Below are 27,843 nucleotides of genomic sequence, written 5' to 3' on the forward strand. Positions count from 1 at the left end.
TATGCCCTAAGTCATGCATCCTAGGTGTTTGATAAAATGCCTAAGATGCATGACTTAGGGCATAGGCATGACCATCAAATTAATACAACAAAACTTCATATTTCAACTCAATTTCACATGTTTCAGACCACATACTAGCATAGGTTTATGAACAACACATAAAGATTCCAACTTGGGAATCATACAACCATAATCACATGAACATAATCAACCCACAACAAAATATTCACAATACAAGATTTAAAACTCGATTCTTGGACTTCATGGATGAAAGGAATCCATGAATGAACACTGGGCATACCTTAGTTCTTGATTCTACCATGATTGACGGAGAGATTCTTGAATTTGAGTCTTGAATTCGAATCCCCAATTGAAAACTCTAGCTTGTTCTTGAGAGAAACTTGAGAGAAATAATATATTTTGGGTGAATTATGGCTGAATCACGTGTTATTGGGTATATATAGGGATGAAAAATTGACCCTTTTAACCCTTGAACGTGTATTTTAATCCTGTGAAAATTTCCCGACCTGGACCCCTGGCGCGATTGGGCTGGAATTTGACAACCATAATCGCAGAGGCTCACTGGATTTTGACGATTGCCATTTTGGCTGGCTCCGCGACGCGTTGATGACTCAGGTGGCACACTGTCTTACTAAAATGGCTCTAACTCTTTGCCCGAGTGTTGAATTTTGACGAATTTGGTATCGATGGAAAACTTATTCAATTTCCCACATGATAAAAAGTAAAAGTCTTGAAAATACCATATGTATAAAAGTGAATTCATCTTTGAAACAAGTCTTTAATGTTTCTGGGACGATTTTAATCTAGGTAGAAGTACGGGGTATTACAGATAGACATTGACATATTATAGAAATCACGAAAATTATACAATTCATAAGTGTCGACCCTAATTATGAAAATCAAGCATACATATGTTATATTATGAAAATCTTACACCTATACTTGCCGTAATATTATACCTATTTTTTAAAAAAATTTATAAAATTTTGTATAAAACAATTTTAAAGTGAAAGAATAAAATAAAATATTACATTTAAATAAAATTACAAATAACTTCAGTATTTAAAGTGAAAACAAATTATTACTAATAGTTGTTTTATCCTATTAAATAATTTGTATCATTTCATATCACACTCATTAGACACAAAAAAATTAATTTATAAAATAAATAATTATACATTTGCTAACTTTTTATTTTAAATTATTCCCAAATTAAAAATAAAAGAAAAAATAACAATTTAGCCCTTTTCATCAATTTCTCTCCGAATTAAAAGGTGTCGCATGGATATTTAGCCTCTTTCATCATTCGACTTTTTATTACTATTTTAGTTTTTGCTTTTTAATCTTAATTTTTTATTTTACATTATTTATGTTTCATTTTCTTTCTTTTTATTTGTCAATCATTACTTCTTTTAATTTTATGTCACTTATTTTTATTATTATTTATTTATTTATTTATCTAGAATAATTGATTAACTACACTACTATTTTAATTATTGAATTAAAATAGAATTTTATTGTTGAACAAGGTTATAGATTCATATTTTCTTTTCTTTTGAATTAAATTACGTGGGTCATAAAAAAATATCAAAAAATATGAATCTATTATTTTTATAATATTAGTTATAAATATATTTATTTATTTATTAATATATTTTTAATAAATAATATATGTATTTTGAATATCAATTAGTATCATTTATAAGAGTTAGTTGCTATCAAATACGAGTCTTACTTTAGACATGGTGGGCATTAACACATTATAGAAATCATAAAACTCATATAGTTCATGTGTGTCAATCTAGTTAACAACAATCCTAAAAAGTCTTCCGCTAATGTTGTGGGGGGCTTATGATCTCGTGTTACGCCGATTTGATAACTTACGAATTATCATATATATATATTTTATTAATACGACCTCTAATTATTAATTATGTTTAAATTATTTTTTCATAGTCGTGGTGTCTGAGCCAACTTGTAATAAATTTAAACTATATATTTAAATAATTTCAATAATAACAACAGTCAAAATTTCAAACACACTTTAGACATAATAGACGTCAACACATTATAGAATCCTAAAAATTATAAGTTCACATGTATTGACCCTAGTTAACAATAACTCGAGATATCAAGACCCATTAATGTTGTAGCCTTAGACCCTTAGGTTATGGTGATTTGATAATTTGTGAATTATTACTGATAATTTTTATGAATATGTTCTTTAATTAACTAATTTTATTAAATATTATATTTAAATAAATTTAAATTTTATTTTAATAATTTTAAATATAATTTCAAAATATTTCAATATTGATAGTCAAAATTCAAAATACTTTAAACATGGTAGACATCGGCATATTATAAAAATCGTATGGTTCATGTATTTTGATCCTAGTTAACAGCAACTCATGAGAGTTATGCATTGATGTTGTCGTCTTACGCCCTTGTGTTACGTCGATTTTATAATTTGTAAATTATAATTTATATTTGTTATTAATATGATCTCTAATTAAGTAATATTATATTTAAATAAAATTTAAGCTATATATTTAGATAAATTTAAAATATAATTTAATATATTTCATTAATGACAATCAAAATTAAAATCATTATACACATAATAGATATTGACACAGTATAGAAATAGTGAAAATCACAAAATTCACATTTGTGGACCCTAGTTAACAACAACTAATAAAGATATCAAGATGCATTATTGTTGTAATTATATTACGGTAATTTAGTTAACTTGTGAATATTACTTATATTCACTATTAATATATCCTCTAATTAAATATTTTTAATTAATTATTATATTTTAATAAATCTAAACTATATTTAAATAATTTATAAGTCTAATTTGAAAGTATTCCAATAATTATAATCAAAATTCAAAATATTTTAGACATGATAAACATTGGCACGTTATAAAAATCATATTTTTCATATTTTTTGAACCTAGATACCGTTTTAAGAAAAATACTTTTGTGATAAACTTTAGAGTAAAATGACTTTTCTATAATAAAGAAATAATAAATAAATTTCTGTGATAAATTCAAATTTTAGTTAACCACTGATGACCTTTATCCAAAAATATTTTAAAGAATTATGATCAATATATAATAAAATTAATTTTAAATTTTGATTAAAAAAAATGACTAAAGAAAAATTGAGGGAGAAGGACGAAAAGGGAGGGTATGATTGGATAGAAGGTAAAATTAAGGTGGGTCTCCCATTTTAAAGTTAAATAAATATTCCTCATTCATATTTAATGATAGTCATAATTTATTCAACATAAATTTTAGTTACATTTAACTTCTTGAATTTAGAAGATAGTAAAGATTTATTTATTTTTTTAAAAGGAAAAAGGCTGTTATAGTCTTTTTGTTATTATGGCCAAATTATGACAAAAAAACTATGGTCATTTAGCACTTCTCATTAAGTATTTAATTGCAAGTTATAGCAACTTTTTTAAAAAAATATATTTATTTTATTTTATTTATAAAACTCGATAATACATTTTATATAATAAAATTAACTCCTTTTTATAGGATAGTATTCAATTTCTCCTTAAATAGTGTGTTGATAATTATGGTATAAAGAAATATCTTCATTTATTATCCCTGTATTTATCTATTTCAAATAATATTTTATTAAAAGAATTTTTTCTGAACACTTTATTAAAAGAATATTTTTTTTGCCATAAACACGTTTCTTCTCCATTCATACTCAAAATATAACTCTTCTCCATTTCATACTCAAAGTATAACTCTTCTCTATTCATACTCAAAGTATAACTCTTTTTCATTTACAAACATATATTGTTTTCAACCATAATCTTCCATAAAATTCTGGTATTTTTAGTCAAGATTGTTGTAATACCCTACGTTTCAAGATCACTGTGAAACATATGACTCATTACCTTAAGTCGTATAGACATTTTACAAGTTGTAAGATGTGAGTCGTAGCCATGACATCGTGGGGTGATTTGAGTTCTGTTCAAGTTATGACTTGACCTTAGGTGTCTTCCTTTGAAGTTACGAGTCGTATGAAGAGAAGTCGTAAGGTCAGTAGCCTAGGTTTCCTAAGTTTCTGTTCAATTTACGAGTGGGGGACTACAAGTCATATCGAGAGGTTACGAGTCGTAAGTTTAGACTCGAATGTTGACCAGTGTATACCATCTTGTCCCTACCAAGTTTATGAGTCAAGAGGCCAACTCGTATCCTCACCATATGAGTCATATGGTGGACTCGTGACGACTGGCAATAAAATTTTTGTAAGTTCAGTTGAGGAGCCTTTTGACCCTTTTCCCTCTTATAACTCCCAACCCACAACCTATAACCCCAGGGAGGCGTTATTTTCCTCCATCCTTCAGTCAATTAACAACATCTTTTCTCCTCCCATCTTCAAGAACAAAAGATTAGGATTTCTCTCACCAAGTCATCTCTCAAGTCTCAAAGTTCAAGTTCTCTTCACAAGTCAAGTAATCCCAGGTATGTGGTGTTTTTTATCAAGGTTAATTCTTCTATCCTTGTGCCCAAAAAATATGGTTTTAAGATTGAATTTACATGTTTATACTAGGGTTCATCCCTCAAATTCTCATGTACTGAAGTCTGCCCTTATCTTGTGATTTGAATGTTAAAGGTGCATAAAAGTTACATCCATTCATGTTTTGAACTTTAAGATTGATATTGTGATTTGAGTTTCATTACTTTGATTTGGATTCCGATGAAAGATTTTGCAATACCCCAAAAATCCAAACCAATGCTAGAGTCATGTTTCAAGCTCACGCGTAGCATATTATGATTCTTTGGTAGCTTTATGAGTTAGTTTGATGCATATTAAGGTCCCAAATAATTTCCAGCTATTTGACGAATAAAAATATCCCATACCGATTGAGTTTTCAACAAGAATATTGCTTTAGTCAACTTCAAATGAGCATAACTTTTTCTCTACATTGAGTTTTCCAGCTCAAGATCCACCGAACTGTAGGCAATTGAATAAGCTTTCCAACAATACCAATTTCGCCCAAATTTGATACTCGAGTGAGAAGTTATGGCACTTTTAGTAAAAGTAGTAGCTCAATACGAGCAGCATCGCATCACGGTGACTCCAAGAGTGGCATTCTTATTTTCCAGTGAATGACCGCGATAGTACCGTATCATGGTGAAGTTCCAGTTCCCAATTGATATTTTTTGGAGAAGCACCGCAATAGGCATCGCGTCGCGGTGGAGTGTCATTTTGCACTCATCAATTTCCAGAGACGCAACGCGATTCCACCGCATCGTATCAAAGTGCATTTTTGCACTTGTCTATGGAACACAGTTGCAGCCAAATTCTAGTGGCACACCACGATGGCACCGCATCGCGGTGAAGCCCAAAATCAAGATTCCAGTGACAAATTTTTTAATTCTTTCCAAGGGTAGTTGGGTCTTTTTTCATGACCCTAATCAGTCCAAAACACGATATTAATACCCTAATAACCTAATTAGTCATTATTTTATTCAAATTCCTTCAAATCAAGAATATTTTCTCTCAAATAGTAAACCCTAGCCTTCAAGATTCAAGATCAATTCCCAAGAAAATTTCGAAGAAACTTCAAGAATTTAACTACTCAGGTATGTTTGGTGTTCATCCTTGGGTTTCCTTCCACCCTTGGAGTTCAAGAACCCCTTTGCAAGATTTAAATTATGATTTATATTCTTAAATTGAATTATGTTCATGCATGTGTTGATTTTATGGGTTTTAAACTAAGAAGATTATGAATTTCAAGTAAATAAACTAGCATGTGTGTTGATTTATGTATTCCTCATGTCATAACCCATAAATTGTGAATCGAATATTGTAATCATGATAATCCCATGTTATTTTTCCTCATGTTCAAGAACCATACTCCCCAAATGTTTGACAAAATGCCTATGTGAATGATTTGAGCATGACATCCTAATTGTAATGCTCTAAATTGGTGAGATGACTACTTTAATTATTCTATCAAGTCCTAGGGGTATTATTTACCCAAAATTTAGCTGCTTACTTAGTTTTCAGTCATACTAGAGTGATCTCGTAGTATTTCAAATAGTCATATTCGATCAGTTAACAGAATTAGCGTGAGTTCAGTCAAGCTTAATACAGTCTAGTGATCAATGTCGATTCAGTTGGGATTAGGATTCAGCACCGAGCGAACCTAGGGATGGGGGTATTCCTGCCAGTAAAGGGTTTGACCCTTAGTAGCAATTCCGGAGTTACATAACTACATAGCCAGGATAAGGTAAGTTGTCCTCCTGCCAAACTAGGGTTGATGTAACCATATATATATATTTCATGAGTCTTCTTGCCAGATTAGGGTTGACATAGCATTGTTAGTATTCTGTGGCAAGGTGCTAACACCCTTCCAACCGGGGTCATAGGTTGGACCCCAAACCAGTCTATAATTGGGATATGTTGGTTAGATGAACACTCCCACAGTTACAATTTTAGTCTCAATAATCAGTAAAGAACTCAGTCAGTTCTACAAAACCATGGCTATCAGTTATCAGTTACTCAGCCATCAAAATTCAGTACTTAGATTCAGTATAATCTCAAAGACACGATGTGTATCTATATGCACAATATTGCATGTTCAGTATGTTTAGTAGTTATAGTTTTGCATGTACATTCAATCAGTTATCATCTCATGCATATAAACCATGCATATCAGCTTAATCTCACCTAGCATACCAGTACATTCAAAATATTGACGTATACTCTCTCTTTATGTTATGATGTCTTATATCATAGGTTCGAACGCTCGAGTTTCTAATCGTACTTAGCCAAATCGGTCTATCAGTCGTAGCTACAGTAGTAAGTCCTCATTCATCGAGGGTGCAATATTTATTTAGCCATTATATTATTTCAGTTATTTCAGATAGTAGTTGTGAGTTAGTTGAGGCCTATCCCATCAACTCTTTTATCTCAGATATTTAGAGACTTTTCAGACATTATCAGTTAGCAGTTATTCTACAGATGTATTCAATTTTGATTCAGTATTATGAACCTTATGGCATTATCAGTTTTACTTCTACATATGTTTCATGAATATTATTTAGTGCTCACAACTAGTAACAACATGGGTTAGCTTGTGTTCCTTTGGGGTCGTAAGCACCATGTGTGCCCAGGGTGTAGTCTCAGGACGTTACAAACTTGGTATCAAAGCCTAAGGTTCTAAAGTGTCTTAGGAAGTCTAAAATTAATGTCAAGTAGAGTCTTGTGCATGGGTGTGTAGCGCGCCACACTTATGGGCAAGAGGCTACGAGGCGTTTAAGAAAAGTTTTCCTTCTTTCAGTGTTCATATCATGTGAGTGAGCACTTACTCAAGTTAAACTCTTTGTCTAATTCAACTTTTCCTTCCATTTAATAACATGTCTTCCAGAAAGACTAACGGAAAAAGAACTAGGAACCAGCCAATACCTCCGCCTATTCAAGAAGCTCCCCTGAATGAGCACATTTTTCACACAGAATTCAGAGCTGCATTCACAAACCTAGCCCATTCTGTGGTAGCTCAAAATATTCGACCAGCTGTTGTTCAGGCCAACCCAGTGGCCAATACTGTTGCAGCTAGAATTCAGGACTTTACTCGAATTAACCCTCCTTCATTTTCAGGGTCTAAGTTTAAGGAGGACCCACAGAAATTCCTTGACATGGTGCAAAGGGTAACATACATTATAGGGGTAACTACTGATGAGACTGTTGGGTTAGTTGCCTATCAGTTGCAAGATGTGGCTCATACATGGTTTAAGTAGTGGAAGGTAGAGAGAGGCATGGACGCAGGACTTATAGAATGGGAAGAGTTTGCTATTGCTTTCTTTGATAGGTTTTTTCCATTAGAGTAGAGGCTAAGGTGTTAGAGTTTATCACAGTAAAGCAGGGAAACATGAGTGTGAAAGAATATTCCCTTAAGTTTACTCAGTTGGTCAGGTATGCTCCTCATATGGTAGCTGACAGCAGGTCTAAGATGAGTAATTTCATGTCAGGCTTATCTGACAGTATTGTCAAGGAGTGTAGAACTGTAATGTTGATTAAGGAGATGGACTTGTCTAGGTTGATGGTTCATGCTCAACAGATTGAGGAACAGAAGACTAAGAAAAAAGAGAAGGGGATCAAGAGGGCTAGGATGGATAGTTTCAGTTTCACTCAGCCAAAGTCAGAAGGAGGTAACCATCCTCTTTAGTCCCAACTCCGTCTTCAGCTAGTGCACCAATGCCCAAGTTCAGAAATGATAATACGACCATGGCGCAAGGCTCTAAATCTCAGGGTAGTGTTAGTAGTGCTTGAATAAATTCTCTTTGTCAAAAGTGTGGCAGAAATCATCAGGGTGCCTGCAGGGCTGGCAACGATGTATGTTTTAGGTGTGGTAAGCCAGGTTATAGAATCAGGGAGTATCCTCAAGTGGGTTCACAAAGTCAATATAATCGTCCTCCAGTTCAGTCCAATCGCCCGTCTCAGCAGGGTGCCGCTTCCAGTGCCACCAGTGGGAAGCACCCAAATAGGCTCTATGCACTTCAGTCCCGACAGGATCAGGAGAGTTCTCCTAATGTGGTCACCGGTACGTTACATATTTACCATTTACATGTTTATGCTTTGTTAGATCCTGGAGCTTCTCTGCCTTTTATAATTCCTTAGATAGCTGTCAACTTTAGAGTCAGTCTTGAAATCCTAACAGATCTTTTCTCAGTTTCTACCCCAGTGTATAAATCAATCATAGCCCAGTGGGTATACAGGAACTGTCCGGTTGTGGTATCTCAGAAAGTTACTTCAGCAGACTTAGTAGAGTTACAGATGATGAATTTTGACATCATTCTCAACATGGTTAGCTCCATTCATGCTATGCCTCAGTTGATTGTAGAAACAGAGTGGTCTATTATCAGTTCTCAAACGAACCTATCCTAGAATAGAGGGGTAGTACTACAACGCTTAAGGGTCAACTTGTTTCGTACCTTAGAGTGAGAAGAATGATATCCAAGGGGTGTATTTACCATTTTGTCTGAATCAAAGACTCAAATTTTGAGACTCCTAATATTGATTCAGTTTAAGTAGTGAGGGAATTTCCAGATGTGTTCCCTGAAGATCTTCTCAAAGTTCCTCCCAAAAAGAAAATTGACTTCAGAAGACCTTCTTCTAGATACTCAGCCTATCTCTATTCCGCCATACAAAATGGCTCCAACCGAACTCAAAGAATTAAAGAAGCAATTGAAAGATCTCCTAGATAAGGGATTCATCAGGCCTAGTATTTTCCCGTGGTAAACATCGGTTCTATTCGTGCGAAAGAAAGATGGTTCTCTTAGGATGTGTATCGACTACCGTCAGTTAAACAAAGTTACAATTAAAAATAAATATCTACTTCCTAGAATTGATGACTTGTTCGACCAACTTCAGGGTGCCAGTTATTTATCTAAGATAGACCTCAGATTCGGCTATCATCAGCTCAGAGTCAGAGAATGTGACATTCCAAAAACAGCTTTCAGAACTCGGTATGGTTACTTTGAGTTTCTAGTCATGTCCTTCGGTCTCACTAATGCTCCAGCAGCCTTAATGGACTTGATGAATCATATGTTCAAGCAGTACTTGGACATATTCATCATAGTCTTCATTAATGACATTCTTGTCTACTCTCATATAAAAAATGATCATGCGAACTACCTCAGAATAGTATTACAGACTCTTAGAACCTATCAATTATTTGGTAAATTCAGTAAGTGTAAAGTTTGGCTAAGATTAGTAGCTTTCCTAGGCCATGTTATTTTCGGTGATGGCATTAGAGTTGATCCTCAAAAGATTAAAGTGGTGAGAAATTGGCCCAGACCTATTTCTCTATCAGATATCAGGAGTTTCTTGGGTTTGGCTGGCTATTACCATCGGTTTGTTAAAGGGTTTTCGTCTATTAGGCTCTCCATGGCCAGATTGAATCGGAAGAAAGTTAAGTTCCAGTGGTTAGATTTTTGTGAGAAGAGTGTTCAGAAGTTGATGACTCGACTCACTATTGCTTCAGTTTTGACATTGCCAGATGGCTCAGACGATTTTATTGTGTATTGTGATGCTTTTAGAGTTGGTTTAGGGTGTGTTTTGATGCAGAAGGGTAAGGTTGTAGCCTATGCCTCTAGACAACATAAGCCCCATGAAAGGAATTAACCTACTCATGATCTTGAGTTAGCCGCTGTTGTATTTTCCTTACAGATTTGGAGGCACTATTTGTATGGGGTCCATGTTGACATGTTCACTGATCACAAGAGCCTACAGTGTGTGTTCTCGCAGAAGGCTTTGAATCTATATTAGAGAAAATGGTTAGAATTACTGAAAGACTATGATATCAGTGTTTTATATCACCTGGGCAAGGCTAATGTAGTGGCAGATGCCCTAAGTAGATCGTCTATGGGTAGTGTTGTTCACATTGAAGATGGTAAGAATAAATTAGTTGAGGAAGTTCACCAGCTTGCCAAATTAGGTGTTCACTTGGTTGATTCAATTGAGGGTAGCGTATGGTTGCAAAGTAATTCAGAATCTTATTTAGTTACCGAGGTAAAAAAAAAGCAGGACAGGGATCCCAGTTTAGTTAAATTAAAAGAGTTAGTCAGAGATTAAAAATTAGAGGTTTTCTCCTAAGGGGGAGATGGTGTGTTGCGTTGCCAGGGTAGACTATGTGTGCCATGTATTGATGAGTTGAGATAATGAATTCTTGCAGAGGCGTATGGTGCGCTTTACTCGATTCATCTAGGGGCCACGAAGATGTACTTTGATCTACAAAAATCTATTGGTGAAGTGGGATGAAGAGGGATATTGCAGAGTTTATGGCTAAATACTCCACTTATCAGCAAGTTAAGATTGAGCATCAGAAGCGTGGTGGGTCTATGCAGGAGTTCAGTATTCCTACTTGGAAGTGGGAGGAAGTGAACATGGATTTTATGACAGATTTACCTCATACTCGTCAGCAACATGATTCGATTTGGGTCATTGTGGACATGATAACCGAATCAGCTCACTTCTTACCAGTCTATACTTCTTATTCCATCGAGGACTATGCCAAACTCTATCTCAGAGAATTGGTTAGGTTGCATAGTATTCCACTATCTATTATTTCAGACAAAGGTAGTCAGTTTACCTTTCACTTTTGGAAAACTTTTTAGAAGGGTCTGGGTACCCAAGTACACCTCAGTACAGCCTTCCACCCTCAGACAGATTGTCAAGCAGAGAGGACCATTTAGACTTTAGAAGTTATGTTGAGAGCTTGTGTAGTTGACTTTGAGGGCAGTTGGGATGACCACTTGCCTTTGATTGAGTTCGCATATAATAACAGCTATCATTCCAGTATCTAGATGGCTCCGTTTAAGGCTCTATATGGAAGGAGATGTAGATCTCCGATTGGTTGGTTTGAAATAGGAGAAACCTCGGTAGTAGGGTCTAACTTGGTGTTTGATGATTTAGAGAAAGTTCAGTTGATCAGGGAGAGGCTCAAGGCATCCCAGAGCCAATATAAATCATATGCAGATGTGAGAAGAAAATATCTTGAATTTAAGGTTAACGATTTTGTGTATTTAAAGATCTTTCCCATGAAGGGAGTAAAGAAGTTTGGTAAGAAGGGGAAGCTTAGTCCCCGATATATTGGTCTTTATAGGACTTTGAGCTATTTCGTAAAGGTGGCTTATGAGCTTGAGTTGCCTGCAGACTTAGCCTCAGTGCACCCAGTATTCTATATTTCCTTATTGAAGAAGTGTATTGGCAACCCAGCTGTAGTTGTTCCCTTATAAAACGTAGATGTTCAGAACAGTCTTTCCTACGAGGAAATTCCAGTCAAAATTCTTGATCAACAAGTTCGTAGACTAAGGAACAAAGAAGTTCCCCTAGTCAAAGTTCTTTGGCGGAATCAATCCATTGAGGGAGCTACTTGGAAAGCAGAAGCAGATATGTGGGCCAAGTATCCTTACCTTTTCTCCGCAAACTCAGACTCAGCTTAAGGTAATAATCTTTTAGAATTTATCTTTTCCATGCTCAGCCTCAGCTGCATATCATTCTCATGTCAGTCATGCATTCATGGAACCAGTTCATTCAGGTGTCATGTTCAGATTCAGTCATGTAATTATGTATATTCAGCATGTAATCTCAGTCCCTCAGTTATTCTAGCTTAACCAGTCTCATTCGAGGATGAATATCCCAAGGGGAGATATTGTAATACCCCAAAAATCCAAACCAATGCTGGAGTCATGTTTCAAGCTCACACGTAGTATATTATGATTCTTTAGTAGCTTTATCTGTTAGTTTGATGCATATTAAGGTCCCAAATAACTCCCAGCTATTTGATGAATCTAAATATTCCATACCGATTGAGTTTTCGACAAGAATGTTGCTTTAGTCAACTTCAAATGAGCATAAATTTTGGTCTACACTGAATTTTCCAGCTCAAGATCCATCAAACTATAGGCAATTGAATAAGCTTTCCAATGATACCAATTTCACCCAAATTTGATACTCGGGTAAGAAGTTATGGTATTTTTAGTGAAAGTAGTAGCTCAATATGAGCAGCACCGCGTCGTAGTGATCCCAAGAATGGCATTCGTTATTTTCCAGTGAATCACCACGATATTACCACATCGCGGTGAAGTTTTAGTTCCCAATTGGCATTTTTTGGAAAAGCACCGCGATAGGCATCGCGTTGCGGTGGAGTGTTATTTCGCACTCATCAATTTCCAGAGACGCAACGCGATTCCACCACATCGCGTCAAAGTGCATTTTCTCACTTGTCCGTGGAACACATTTGCAGCCAAATTCCAGTGACTTACTGCGATGGCACTATGTCGTGGTGAGGCCCAAAATCGAGACTCCAGTAATGAAATTTTTAATTCTTTTCAAGGGCGGTTAGGTCTTTTTCCATGACCTTAATCAATCCAAAACACGAGATTAATGCCCTAATAACCTAATTAGTCATTATTTTATTCAAATTCATTCAAATCAAGAACATTCTCTCTCAAATAAAAAATCCTATCCTTCAAGATTCAAGATCAATTCCTAAGAAAATTTCCAAGAAACTTTAAGAATTCAACTACTCGGGTATGTTTGGTGTTCATCCTTGAGTTTCCTTCCACCCTTGGAGTTCAAGAACCCCTTTGCAAGATTTAAATAATGATTTATATTCTTAAATTGAATTGTGTTCATGCATGTGTTGATTTTATAGATTTTAAACTAAGAAGATTATAAATTTCTAGTGTGTGTGTTGATTTATGTATTCCTCGTGTCATAACCCATAAATTGTTAATCGAATATTGTAATCATGATAATCCCATGTTATTTTTCCTCATGGTCAAGAACCATGCTTCCCAAGTGTTTGACAAAATGCCTATGTGAATGATTTGATCATGACATCCTAATTGTAATGCTCTAAACTGGTGATATAGCTTCTTTAATTATGCTATCGAGTCCTGAGGGTATTGCATACCCGAAATTTAGCTACTTACTTAGTTTCCATTCATACTATAATGATCCCGTAGTATTTCAAATAATCACATTCGATCAATTAACAGAATCAGTATGAGTTCAGTCAAGCTTAATACAGTCTAGTGATTAGTGTCGGTTCAGTCGTAGGATTCAGCACCGAGCAAACCCAGATATGGGGGCATTCCTGCTCGTAAAAGGTTTGACCCTTAGTAGCAATCTCTGAGTTATAGAACTATGTAGCTAGCGTAGGGTAAGTTGTCCTCCTGCCATACTAGGGTTGACGAAACCATATATATATTTTATGAGTTTTCCTGTCAGATTAGGGTTGACATAACATTGTTAGTATCCCATGTCAAGGTGTTAATACCCTTCCAACTGGGGTCATAGGTTGGAACCCAAATCAGTCTATAATCGGGGTATGTCAGTTAGATGAACACTCCCACAGTTATAGTTTCAGTCTTAGTAATCAGTAAAGAACTCAGTCAGTTCTACAGAACCATGGCCATCAGTTATCAGTTACTCAGCCATCAAAATTCAATACTCAGATTCAGTATAATCTCAGATACACGATGTATACCTATATGTGCAGTATTGCATGTTCAGTATGTTTAGTAGTTATAGTTTTGCATGTACATTCAGTCAGTTATCATCTCATGCATATGAACCTATGCATATCAGCCTAACCTCACCTGGCATACCAGTACCCTCAAAGTACCGATGCATACTATCTCATTGCGCTATGATGTCTCATATCATGGCTCGGACGATCGGGTTCCTGACCGTACTTAGCCAGATCAGTCTATCAGTCACAACTACAATAGTGAGTCCTCATCCATCGACGATGCGATGTTTATTTAGCTATTATATTATTTCAGTTATTTCAGAAAGCAGTTGTGAGTTAGTTATGGCCTATCCCATCAACTCTTTTATCTCAGATATTTAGAGGCTTTTCTGACATTATCAGTTATTCTACAGATGTATTTAATTTTGAGTCAGTATTATGAACCTTATGGCATTATCAGTTTTACTTCTGCATATGTTTAATGAATATTATTTAGTGCTCCCAGTAGAAACTAGTCATGGGTTAGCTTGTGGTCCTTCGGGGTCGTAAGCATCGTATGACGCCTAGGGTATAGTCTCGGGGCGTTACTGATTTCTATATGGGTATTGTTATTAAAGAAAGTAAGACTTTTAAGATTTAAGAAGAAGCATTAAGTTTACATAAAAGTTTAAGCTTTGAAATTCCATTCATATGCAATGTAGCATGATTTAAGAAAGCTTGATCCTTTTCTCTAAAGATAAGACATAAAATCTACAAGTGTTCATATAACGCCCTGATTTTCTGAATCGGAGCACTACATGGTGCTTATGACCCCGAGGGACCACAAGGTAACCATGATTGATATCTGTACCTGTATACTGTACAAAAGACTAAAAAAATGTAGAAATATGAACTGAAAGGCCATAACTGTACCAAAACAAATCTGAAATAACTATCTGGACATACTATAGTCTAAAAGTCTCTAAACTGTCTGAATAAGGAGTTGATGAGATATGTCCCCAACTAACTCCAACTACTGAAATAAATTGAAAACTAAAATAGTGATGAAATCATCATGTCCTCGAATAATGAGGACTCACTTCTAACTTTGACTGCTGAGACTAGAATCTACCACTGATGCTCTGGAGCTCGTGCTTCTAAACCTATGGTATAAGACACCATAGCGCGAATGCGTCAGTACTTTGAATGTACTGGTATGCAAGTGAGGTAGACTAAATGCATGGGGTTAATATGCATGAACAATAATAACTGACTGACTAACATGAACGTGAGAATACATACATGGTTATATAACTGTAAATGAGACCATGATAGGACTGAATACTGAGTTCTGGCTACTGAGGTTACTAATAACATGGATTTACTGATATCTGAGTGTGTGAATACTGGGATATTGAATAATTGAGTTTACTGATCTTGATATCTGAGTCAGTGATAAGTGAGGAAATGATACTGTATTGCTAAATACTGAAGGACTAAAACTATATTACTGATACATGAATAATTATTTCTGATAGTTTGGATTATGAAGAACTGATCTGGTTGACTGTATTTGACAGTCCTGAAGATGAAGACTGATTATATAAGCTCTGATAGCTAATATATTTAATAACATGAGTTCTGAGAACTGATAAATCTGATAACATGAGTGACTGTATCTGACATTCCTGAATCTGATAGAACTAGCTGAGTTTCGTACTGAATCTGAGTTGACTATATCTGACAGTCCTGAAATCTGAAGAACTATCTGAGTTCTCTTACTGAGATTGAGACTGAAACTGAGACTATGGGAAGTAGTTATCTAACCGACATACCCCATATATGCTATTATAGCTGAGCTGGGGTCCAGTCTTTGCCCTGACTGGAAGGGTGTCAATATCGCGCCACTAGTAAGGACAAGTTGTGAGTGACCCTTATCTGGCAGGTACTCAAAAATGAGAACGGTGGGAACCCTAAACTGATAGGTTAAGCTACCTCATCAACCCTAATCTGACAGGTTAAGATGTCTCAACCTACGTTGGCTACGTAGTTCTGGAACACAAGGATGACTGCTAAGAATCACACCCTAAACTGGCAGGTGAGTTCCTATCCTTGAGTTTACTCGGTGCTAACTTCTACTTCCATCTGAAGAGACTGAACGTGATTTAACTGAGGGTACATGGACTGAGTAATTGACTTTCGTTGACTGACAGAATACTATTGAATCTGTTAACGGACTGAGTTCATGAGATTTCTGAGAGTACTAAATTACTGAAGTTACTGAGTACATAGTAGAACTGAGCTGATACTGAATTTACATGAGTTTTCCTGAGTCATGAGACTGACTGAAGTCTACTGAACATGGCTTGACTGAGAGTATCGTGAAAACATGACACGGCTCTAGGCACACAACTATATTTTTTGGGTACAAGTACCCCCAGGACTCGATGGAAGAAAACTGACACAGCATAACTTTCTTGAATACATGACCATCAATAATAATCCATAATACATGGGTGAGGGATTTCATGAAGTACATGGTCATCATACTATTTAACATGAATGGGAATGCTTGAAATCAAGTCATAAACCCCATGTTCTAATTCATGGGCATTCCGCCAACATATACTTTTTATAACGATAGCATGGAAATCGTTTAAACATAAGGGAATAGCAAACATGTAACATTTAGTTCATATTGTAATAATTGGGGGATAACTCATGTGGTACTTCATAATCATGATCTTGTTCATAACATGAAATGCGTATAGACACACTTTGAATCCATTCTCCAATCATCATGTACATTCCATTAACACATATATTGCACAACAACAACATGTAAGCCCTCTGAACATAATAGACTAGCCTGAATTTATCATATAATTCATCCGTAAGCTGTAATACATGATTTCTATCATTCTAGGCATTTTATCAAACACCTTACATGCACAATTTTGGTCATAGGTATACTTATCAATTTAATAATCTTAAGACACCCAAATTCATGGATTTCAACTAATATGCTCACATATTTTATGAAAATACATCGAGATACCAAATAACAACTATCAACATGAATATAATCATACCACAACAAGATAATCACAATTCATGATTTTAAAACTTGATTCTTAAGCTCTATGGATGAAAGGGATCCATGGATGAACATTACACATACCTTAGATGAAAGATTTTTGAAGATTAACGGTGGAACTTTCTTGAAATTGAATCCCCAATCAACTAGTTTTATTGGAGCTTGAGGTAAATCATGGAGTAATAAAAACCCAAATCTTGAAAGAGGTTAACTTTTCTTAAGGGTTCTTGAATGGTGACGCTTTGATTCTTGAGTTTTCTTGGAGAAGGGTTTGAATCTTGTTCTTGGGTTTTGATCTTGAAAGAAACCCTAATTTTGATGTTATGGATGAATGAGAAGTTATGTGTTTTTATTTGATGTGATTGAGTGTTAAATAGGGTGGAAAAAGAAACAAAAATCTTTTTAAAATGGTGTTTCAACTTTGTTTCGGACAAAACTGACGGTCTGAGTGACGGACCGTCATACTAGTGATTAACCATCACTCCAACCATCATTTTTGGTCCAGAAAATGGCCTCACTGGTTCAGTTGTGATGGCCAAAGTGACGGTCCATCACTGACTTGACGGTCCGTCATTTTGTCCGTCACTCTTGGACAACTCGGGTAGCTCTCAGTAAAATGGACATAACTTTTTACTCTAATGCTGAATTTTGGCGAAATTGGTATCATTGGAAATATAATTCAATTATATATATGTTGGTGGGTCATGAGCTCAAAAATTCTCTGTATAATGGGATATATGCTTGTTTGAAGTTGACTATGGCAATGCCCTTCTCAAGAATTCAATCGGTAAGGAATATTTTGATTTGTCCAATAGCTAGGACGTATTTGAGGTATTAATATACATCATACTTGATCATAAAAATACCAAATCACTATAATTTATTTCTCATGAGCTTGAATCATGGTTCTACCATCGGTTGGGATTCTCGGGGTATTACAGTTCATCTTGATTATGATTTAAAGTAGAGAGAAGCATAAATAGATTTTAGTATACAAAATCTTAAACTATTTTAAGGTAGATTTCTTAAATATGAGCATACATATATTTTGGGAGTAGTATTTTACCTCGAGAAGCGAATGCGGATGAGCTTATCCAAAATTCCTGGAAACTACGAGCCACCGTAAGTTAAGCTTTTTCCTGAAATACTTATATATTAACCCCTACATACTTAGTACATTCCAGAAGTACTGACCCACATATATGTCTATGTGCTATGTTGTCTCATAATGTAGGTTCGGGTGCTTTTTTCTAACAGCACGATTGACGACATGCATCATCACCTGCATCTTGATATTTGGTGAGTCCTCATAGATCGAGGACCCATCTTATTAGACTCTTGTTTAGTGTTGAAAGTTATTTTAGATCTTTGATTTCTGTTTAAAGTTTAAGTCAGCTAAGGTTTGTCTCAGCGGCTCTCTAGTTAGCAATAGAGGCTTTTTAGATTGTGCACATTGTAAGTTCAAGGAATTGATTTAAGATTTCCAAAGTTAAAGGCTTATAGTAAGATATGGAATTTTTTACTTTTAGTTTTTACATATGCCATTTCACTTTTCATATGAGTTCTAAGTTGAAAAGATATCATGGGTTAGCTTGGGACTAGTCGTAATCCTAAGTATCGTGTGATGTCCAAGTGGTGATTTTGGGGCGTTTGAACTTGGTATCAGAGCCTAAGGTTTGAAGAGTCCTAGGGAGTCATATAAGTTGCATTACGTAGAGTCTTGATCATGAATGTAAGCGCGCCACATCTATGAGTAGGAGGCTACGGAACGAGTTAGGAATCATCATTTCTTTCATGATCTATCGTGCTTATAATTGTCTCTATCTTCCCTAACTTGTGCTTTTATGTGATAGAATATGCCTCCTCGTTGAGCCGACGCATACAGAAATAGTAATCAACTACCCCTGCACGTAGACCCTCTGAATGAGAATATATCTCATGATAAATTTTGGGCTACCTTTCAAACATTGGTCCAAGTTGTGGATGCTAATGTTCAGGGAAAACAGTTGGCAACAATCCCACTTCAGCTAAATAGTAACCTAGCTGCAACCTGAGTTCGAGACTTTATGAGGATGAATCCACATGAGTTCCATGGGTCAAACGTGGATGAGGATCCTCAACTTTTTATTAATGAGGTAAGAAAGATTACTTAGATCATACATATTACTGAAGAAGAGAGTGTAGAGTTGACATCCTATAGGCTGAAGGATGTTGCTTATGATTGGGTCACAATGTGGAAGGATGGTAGGGGTGAGAATACAGCTTCTATGAGATGGCAGGTATTCTAGAATAATTTTTTGGTCAGGTTCTTTTCTCGTGAGATGAGAGAGGCTAAAGTGGAGGAGTTCATGAACTTGAGGTAGGGCTCTATGACAGAGAAGGAGTACTACCTTAAGTTCACTCGATTAGCTAAATATGCCCCAGAGTTGTTGTCTGACTCTAGAGCTCATATGCGTAAGTTTGTTACTAGGGTCTCTAATTTGGTGGTAAAAAAGTATAGGATTGCCATGCTGATTGGGGATATGGACATTGCTCGGTTGATGACCCATGCTCAACAAATTGAGGTAAAAAGTTGAAGGAAAAAGAGAAGAGAAATAAGAAAGCTAGGACTAAACAATTTAAGTATAGTCAGCCAAGGTCAGGAGGGGGAAGCCGTAGTTTTAGGGTTATTCATCAGTGCTTGCGCCATCCTCAGCCTATGCCCCTGCACCCAGGACCAGGCAAGATCAGTAGGGTAGGACTTTAATTTCTAGGTCTCAGAATAGTGGGGTCGGGAGGCCCATTTACTCGACATGTGCAAAGTATGGCTGGACCCATCTTGGTCAGTGTAGGATGGGTAAAAGGGGTTGTTATGGTTGTGTTAAGATGGACCACAGAATTAAGGAGTGTTCACATACTAAACAGGGAGGTAGAGATGCTCAGACTCAGGATACTAACCCAGTAGCTCAGCCAGGTTACCCAATTCCTCCACAGGACGCATCATTCAGTGCCGGTGGCGGTCAGTGCCAAAATTAATTCTATGCTTTACCATCCCGTCAGGAGTAGGAGAGTTTACCAGATGTTGTCACTGGTACGCTTTGTGTCTTTTACCTTGATGTATATGTGTTATTAGACCCGGGATCAAACCTCTTTTATGTGACTCCCTTGGTTGCTGTAAATTTTGGGGTAGGTCCTGAAAATCTCCCTAAGCCCTTCTCCGTTTCTACCTCAGTGGGTGAGTTAGTTATTGCTAGGCGAGTCTATAGGAAGTATCCTATCACCATTCTCCATAAGATCACACTAGCAAATCTAATAGAGTTAGATATAGTAGATTTAAATGTTATTCTGGGCATGAATTGGCTCCATTCATGTTGTGCATCAATAGATTATCGCACCCACGTAGTGAAGTTTCAGTTTCTACTGAGGCAGTTTTTAAATGGAAGGGTTGTTCTGTATCTCTCAAAGGTCGTTTCATCTCTTATCTTAATGCTAAAAAGCTAATATTAAAAGAGTATATCTATCATTTAGTTCGAGTCAAAGATACTAAGTATGAAGCCCTGACAGTTCAATCAGTTAGTGTAGCCAATGAGTTTCTAGAGGTTTTTCTCGAAGATATGCCAAGGGTACCTCCAAATAGAGAAATCGAGTTTGATAGTGATCTTCTTCCTGATACTTAGCCCATCTCTATCCCTTTATATCGCATGGCTCTGATCGAACTTAAAGAGTTAAAGGAGAAACTTAAAGACCTCTTAGATAAAGGTTTCATCAGACCCAGTGTTTCTCTGTAGTGTGCTCCAGTCCTTTTCGTGTGCAAGAAAGATGGCACTCTTAGAATATGTTTAGATTATAGAAAGCTAAACTGAGTTACCATCAAGAACAAGTACCTCATTCCTTGAATCAATGATTTTTTTGGTCAACTTCAGGGTGCTCGGTGGTTTTCCAAGATTGACCTTGGGTCGGGATACCATCAATTGAAAGTCATGGAGCAAGTCATTCCAAAAATAGCTTTCCAAACAAGGTACGACCATTTTGAGTTTGTGGTTATGTCATTTGAACTAATAAATGCTCCTGCAGCCTTTATGGATTTGATAAACAGGATCTTCAAGTAGTACTTGGACATGTTTGTCATTGTCTTTATAGATGACATACTAGTGTATTCCAGGAGTGAGGAGGAGCATGCAAATCATTTGAGAATAGTATTGAAGACCCTCAAGGATCGTCAATTATATGTGAAGATTGGAAAATATGAATTTTATTTGGAATCTGTTACCTTCTTGGGACATGTCAGTTCAGGGATTGGTATTCATGTAGATCCTTAGAAGACTAATGCAGTGAAGCACTGGCCTAGACCCACCACTCCATCCGATATCAGGAGTTTTTTGGGTTTGGCTGGGTATAATAGAAGGTTTGTTGAATGATTCTTCTCTATAGTCGCACCATTGACCAAGCTGATCTAAAATAAAGTGAAGTTTATATGGTCGGATAAATGTGAGAAGAGTTTTCAAGAGTTGAAGGATAAATTAACTTCGGTTCCAGTGTTAGCTTTATCGGAGGGGTTAGACAGATTCGTAGTCTATTTTGATGCTAGTGTTGGGCTAGGTTGCGTATTGATGCAAAATGGGAAAGTGATAGCCTATGCCTCCAGGCAACTTAAGGATCACAAAAAAATTACCTAACTCACGACTTAGAGTTAGCTGTCGTGGTATTCTCCTTAAAAATTTAGCGACACTACCTCTATGGTGTGTATGTTAATGTTTTCACTAACTATAAGAGTCACCAACATGTATTTTCTCAGCGAGAGCTAAATCTTCACAAAAAAACTAGTTAGAGTTATTGAAAGATTATGACATGAATGTGCTCTATCATCAGGGTAAGGCCAACGTGTTAGCAGACGCACTGAGTAGGTTATCTATAGGTAGTGCGACATATGTGAAAAAATAAGTACGAGAATTATCCAAAGAGGTGCATAGATTAACCCGTTTAGGAGTATGTTTGCTCGACACTGATGAAGGGAGAGTAATAGTTCAGAATGGTTCGGAATCATCTTTGGTGGTGGAAGTGAAGGAGAAATAGCAAAATGATCCCATACTTAGCCACATATTAGAAGCAGTCCAGCAATAGAAGGTCGAGTTTTTCTCCCAAGGGGTAGATGTTAAACTTTGCTATGAAGGAAGGCTTTGTGTTCCAAATGTAGATGGGTTGAGGGAAAGGATACTAGCTGAGGCCCATAGTTTGAGGTATTCCATCCATCTGGGTGCTACTAAGATGTATCGCAACTTACTAAAAATCTATTAGTGGAACGGTATTAAGAGGGACATAGCAGAGTTTGTGACCAAGTGTCCCAACTATTAGCAAGTTAAAGTTGAACACCAGAGACCGGGTGGTATGCTACACGAGATCAACATCCCTACCTGGAAGTGGAAAGTAGTGAATATAGATTTCATCACAGGGTGCCTCGTACAAGACGTCAGTATGATTCAATTTGGATCATAGCAGATCGAATGACTAAGTTAACCTATTTTCTACCTGTCAAGACATCAAATACAGTGGAAGATTATGCCAAAATATATATTAGCAAGTTAGTAAGGCTTCATGGGATAAACTTATCGATCATTTCAGACAGAGAGACATAATTCACTTTGCAGTTTTGGTAGTCTTTTTAGAAAGGTCTTGGTACAAAGGTTAAGCTTAGTACTGTTTTTCATCCACAAAATGATGGTCAGGCTGAACGCACAATTCAGATATTAGAAAACATGTTGAGAGAATGTGTTTTAGACTTTAAAAGAAGTTGGGATGACCAACTACCTTTGATTGAGTTCGCCTATGATAATAGTTATCATGCTAGCATTCGGATGGCTCTATTTAAAGTATTGTACAGGAGTAGGTGCAAATCACCCATAGGATAGTTTGAGGTTGGTGAAGCGTTATTAATTGGGCCATATTCTGCTTTTTTAAGCTATGGTAAAAGTTTTATTAATTCGTGAGAGATTGAAAACAACTCAGAGCCGTCAAAAATCGTAGACCAATGTAAGAAGGCGAGAGCTCAAATTTGAAGTGGGCGATCGGGTATTCTTGAAGGTGTCACCTATGAAGGGAATTATGAGATTTGGAAAGAAAGGAAAGTTGAGTCCCCAAATTTATTGGTCCATATGTGATAGTGAAGTAGGTAGGAGAGGTTGCTTATGAATTGGACCTTCCATCAGAGTTAGCAGTAGTTCACCCCATATTCCATGTTTCGATGCTTAAGAAATGCATTTGAGATCCGTCCTTAGTAGTTCCCCTGGATAGTATTGGGGTCAAAGATAACTTGTCGTTGAGAAGATTCCTATGAAGGTAATTGATAGGTAGGTCCGAAGGCTAAGAAATAAAAAGCTAGCATTTATAAAAGTTCTTTGGAGAAACTAATTAGTTGAAGGGGCCACTTGGGAAACTGAAGCAGACATGATGACCAAGTAACCTCATCTCTTTTCTTCCAACTTAGTTCCTACCGAAGGTAAATGGTTATTTTTCAGCCAAAACTCTTTCTCTTTAAGTCCGTTAAGCATTCTTAAGTCATATTTTATGTTATAAGTAATTGGATCCTTGTGATAGATATAATCGTGGTTATAAGTTTGGTATAGAGGTGTTGATTCTTTTTCAAATCCAAATCCTAGATTAATCGCATTCGAGGATGAATATTTCCAAGAAGGAGATATTGTAATACCCCACATTTCAAGATCACTGTGAAACATACGACTCATTACCTCAAGTCGTATAGACATCTTACGAGTTGTAAGATATGAGTCGTAGTCATAACAGCATGGGGTGATTTGAGTTATGTTTAAGTTACAACTTAAACCTAGGAGTGAGTCGTATGGAGAGAAGTCGTAAGGTCAATAGCCTAGCTCTAAGTTTCTATCCAAGTTACAAGTAGGGGGCTTCAAGTCGTATTGAGAGGTTACGAGTCGTATGTTTAGACTCGTATGTTGACCAGTGTATACTATCTTGTCCCTATCAAGTTTACGAGTCATTAAGCCAACTTGTATCCTCATTATATGAATTGTATGATGGACTCGGGATGACTGAAAATCAATTTTCTGTAAGTTCAGTTAAGGGGCCTTTTGGCGTTTTCCCCTCTTATAACTCCCAACCCATAACTTATAACCACAGGGAGAAATTATTTTCCTCTACCCTTTAGTTAATTAACAACATTTTTTCTCCTCTCGTCTTCAAGAATAAAAAATTAGGGTTTCTCTCACCAAGTCATCTCTTAAGTCTCAAAGTTCAAGTTCTCTTCACAAGTCAAGCAATTCAAGGTATGTGGGGTTTTTGAGCAAGGTTAATTCTTCCATTCTTGTGCCTAAAATGTATGGTTTTAAGATTGAATTTACATATTTATATGAGGGTTCATCCCTCAAATTCTCGTGTATTGAACTCTACCCTTATCTTGTGATTTAAATGTTAAATGTACATAAAAATTACATCTATTCATGTTTTGAACTTTAAGATTGATATTGTGATTTGAGTTTCATTAATTTGATTTGGATTTTGATGAAAGATTTCTATTTGAGTATTGAGCCTGATATTTTGTTATGAGTGTTATTAAAGAAAGTGAGAGTTTCAAGATTTAAGAAGAAGCATTAAGTTTACAAGAAAGTTTAAGCTTTGAAGTTCCATTCGGATGCAATATAGCATGATTTAAGAAATCCTAATCTTTTAATCTAAAAATAAGACATGAAATCCATAAGTGTTCATCTTGATTATGATTTAAAGTAAAGAGAAGCATAACTGGTTTTTAGTATACAAATCCTTGTGTTATTTTAAGGTGGATTTCTTAAATATGAGCATACATATATTCTGGGAGTTGTATTTAGAAATGAGAAAGGAATGTGGATGAGCTAATCCAAAATTCCTAGAAACTACGAACCACTGTAGGTTAAGCTTTTACCTAATATGGATGAAGTATAGTGATTACTTAAGTTAAGGTTCTATTCTGATGGCAAGGGTAGAACAACTCTCTCAGCGTGGGTAAGACGTTGGACTCCATGATAGCTCGCATGGTTTATGTCGGTTAGAAGAATCTTCCATAAGAAATAATAAAAGTAAAGATTTTAGAAACCAAGTGTTATGGCTCACTAAGTTATTTCACATGTTTCATTATCCATGTTTTATGATTTGAGTCTTTAGCTTTACTGAAGTCCAAGGTTAGTCATTTACGCTTAGCATGCATCATTTGAAAGTGTACATATATATTCAGTTCTTGTTTTACTTATGCATTCACCCCCATATACTCAATACATTCCAGAAGTACTGACCATATATATGTTTATGTGCTATATTGTCTCATAATATAGGTTCGGGTGCTTGTTTTCAGCAGCACGGTTGACTACGAGCATTATCACCTGCATCCCGACTTTTGGTGAGTCCTTATAGCCCGAGGACCCAGCTTATTAGACTCTTGTTCAGTGTTGAAAATTATTTTAGATCTTTGATTTCATTTAAAGCTCGAGTCAGATGGGGTCTGTCCCAGTGGCTTTCTAGTTAACAGTAGAGGTTTGTCAGACTGCGTATGTTCTAAGTTCAAAAAGTTGGTTTTAGATTTCCAAAGTTAAAGACTTATATTAAGATATGAAATTGTTTACTTTCAGTTTCTATATATAATATTTCATTTTTCATGTGAGTTCTAAGTTGAAAAGTTATCATGGGTTAGCTTGGGGCTAGTCGTAGTCCTAAGCACTGTGTGACATTTAGGGGTGCTTCCAGGGCTTTACAATTGTATTCCTTCAAATTGATATGAAATAAAGAATTGAGTATTTTACGTGAAATTCAAAAAAGAGTTTTGTCGGTTTCTATGGAGGATTTTGATTGATTTTGAGAAAATGGTATATAAATTGATATCGGATGGTTGTAGCAGTGTGTTTCTTCTTCTTCAACATCTTTTGATTTTTCTTTTCATTCTTATTCCTGCAACATATCAACAAACATCTATTGTTTTCAACCAAAATCTTTCACAAAATTTTGATATTTTTAGTCGATATTGTATTCCTTCAAATTAATATGAAATAGCAATTTAAGTATTTTACATAAAATTCAGAAAAAACTTTTGCTGATTTCTGTGGAGGATTTTGATTGATTTTGAGGAAATGATATATAAATTGTTGATATCCGGTGGTTGTAGTAGTGAATTAATTTAGTATACAGTATGATATTTTAGGCATCAGGTAACATATTTTTTCAGCGATTGAGTTTTTGGCAATATGTATTATTGAGAATTTTGTAGGTAATTTTTCTACTTTATGCAGTAATGGAATGAGTATATAAATTGATATCACCTAATTAGAATATCAAATTTTAAAAAAATACAAATTTATATATTTATTTCACACATTAAAATAAATAATAACATATAGTAATATTTAGTGAAGGTCAAAATTTTATACCAACTTCTACAATCATTATATTCATTCCATATAAATATGACATGTAAGAAGCTATTTTATAAACCTTGAATGAAATATTGATATTTCATATTGATATTATACAGGATTCATACATGAAATAAAATATATATATATATACTTTGGAAAAAGGACTCATGAAGCTTTAGTTTGACAAACTGTACACCTTCTAACTCATCATACATTGAAGAAGTATTTGTTTGAAGTTTATATTGTAAAACATACATTCTGTAATTGAACCTATTTAATTAGAAAAATAATACAAATGACTATTAAAATCAGAAAAAGAAAAAGTACTACTTGCAGAACAGAAAAATGCATAATTTAATGCAGTTGATATCAAATTTAATGTAAACTGATACCATCAATGATTTATACCGGTTAAATTTAACAAAGAAAAATGTTAAATCAATGTTAAAATGACTTTTGCCGATTTTTATGAAGGATTTTGATTGATTTTGAGGAAATGGTATATAAATTGAGCCGGAGGTCTATCGGAAATAACCTCTCTACTTTTTCGGAGGTAATAGTATGGACTGCGTATATTTTACCCTCCCCAAACCCAACTATGTGAAAATACATTACTCTTGTTGTTGTTGTCGTGGTATATAAATTGATATAAGGTGGTTGTAGCATTGAATTAATTTAGTATGCAGTATGATATTTTAGGCATTAGATAATATATTTTTAAAAAATTTGTGTCTTTAGCAATATGTGTTATTGAGAAGTTTGTAGGTAATTTCTCTACTTTTTGTAGTAGTGAAATGAGTATATAAATTGGTATCACCTAATTAGAATATCATAATTCAAAAAATATAAGTTTTTATATTTATTTTACACACTAAAATAAATAATAACCTAGAATATTTGGTGAAAGTCAATTTTTATACCAACTTCTGCAATCATTATACTCATTTTATTTAATATGACATGTAAGAAACTATTTTATAAACCTTGAATGAAATATTGATATTTCATATTGATTTTATACACGTTTCATACACAAAATAAATATATTGAAATACAATATATATTGTAAAATATACGTTTTTGTAATTGAACTTATTTAATCAGAAAAATAATATAAATGACCATTAAATAAAAAGAAGTATTAATTGTAGAACATAAAAATGTATAATTTGATGTAATTGATATCAAATTTAGTACCAACTGACACCACTGATTGATACCAGTTAAGTTTAACATAGAAAAATGTTAAACCAATATTACATTAGCATAGCATGATTGAGTACTTTATCACCTAAAAACAACACATGACATATAATTTAATATCAAAACAATGTTAG

General features: G+C 35.2%; 1 pseudogene; it reads left to right on the forward strand.

Moving 5' to 3' along the window:
- Nucleotides 1-25,653, forward strand: part of LOC107867773 — a 45,562-nt pseudogene extending 19,909 nt beyond the window's left edge.
- Nucleotides 25,654-27,843: the final 2,190 nt, after the last annotated feature.

This window comes from Capsicum annuum, chromosome 4 (genome assembly GCF_002878395.1).
Source record: "Capsicum annuum cultivar UCD-10X-F1 chromosome 4, UCD10Xv1.1, whole genome shotgun sequence".
Lineage (NCBI taxonomy): Eukaryota > Viridiplantae > Streptophyta > Magnoliopsida > Solanales > Solanaceae > Capsicum > Capsicum annuum.